The following is a 536-nucleotide window of genomic DNA, read 5'->3' as shown; positions in this document are numbered from 1 at the left end:
CCTCGATAGAGAGGACAAATAAAATTTCTAATATTTTTAAAAGTTTTCTAGGTGACAAACTCCTTGGGTGTTGAGAAACCTCATTTAAAATTTTGGAAGATAGCCCACTCTGTTGTTTTATTTGAATATTACTGTGGTTGGATGTGTGCTATCTGCCTCCTGCCAAAATTGCTATGTTGAAGCCTAAACTCCTGAGGTAATAGCAGAAAGAAATAAGGTTTCAGGGCAACAGTTACATCATGGGCACGGAGCCCTTCTGACTGAGATACATCTTTGAGAAAACGAATATCTTACTTCCACTGTGTGAAGCCACAGCACAAAGGAGCCATTATCAAGCAGGTTGGGAGCCATCACCAGGCAGGGAAGCTGAGTGTCTTGATCTTGGATTTCTAACCTTTAGATGTGTGAAAAATACTTTTCTGTTGTTTATAAACTACCCGATTGACAATATTTTGTTCTAGTAGCCCAGAACAGAGGGACCTTTCTCTTTCCGATAGCAACTCTATACTTGAATAACACATACCTTTTTTTTTTTT

The sequence above is a fragment of the Mus pahari genome, chromosome 3 (assembly GCF_900095145.1).
Source record: "Mus pahari chromosome 3, PAHARI_EIJ_v1.1, whole genome shotgun sequence".
Classification (NCBI taxonomy): domain Eukaryota; kingdom Metazoa; phylum Chordata; class Mammalia; order Rodentia; family Muridae; genus Mus; species Mus pahari.
This window is presented reverse-complemented; position numbering follows the sequence as displayed.